Raw genomic sequence first — 290 nt, 5'->3', positions numbered from 1 at the left:
CTCTAGGGGCGCACTGAGGAGCGGGGCCCCGAGTTCTCAGCTCCTCCGGGTGGAGATTGGGAGGCCACCATTTTTGCCCTGGTCCTCCAAGGCTGTACGGAGAGCTTGCAGGGAACAAAAGCTCCTGAGATCAAACCCGAGCAGCTTGCTTAGCCTGGACCGACAAGGGCGGGGCAATTCAGCCTCCGGCAAAGACATTTGGAAACCACAGCAACAGGCCCCTACCCCAGAAGACCAGCACGAACAGCCAGCAAGCCAAGACCAAGTTTACCGATTAAGGAGAACGGGAG

The sequence above is a fragment of the Callorhinus ursinus genome, unplaced genomic scaffold (genome assembly GCF_003265705.2).
Source record: "Callorhinus ursinus isolate GAN/ISIS: 27379988/994484 unplaced genomic scaffold, GSC_fseal_2.0 scaffold28, whole genome shotgun sequence".
NCBI lineage: Eukaryota > Metazoa > Chordata > Mammalia > Carnivora > Otariidae > Callorhinus > Callorhinus ursinus.
This window is presented reverse-complemented; position numbering follows the sequence as displayed.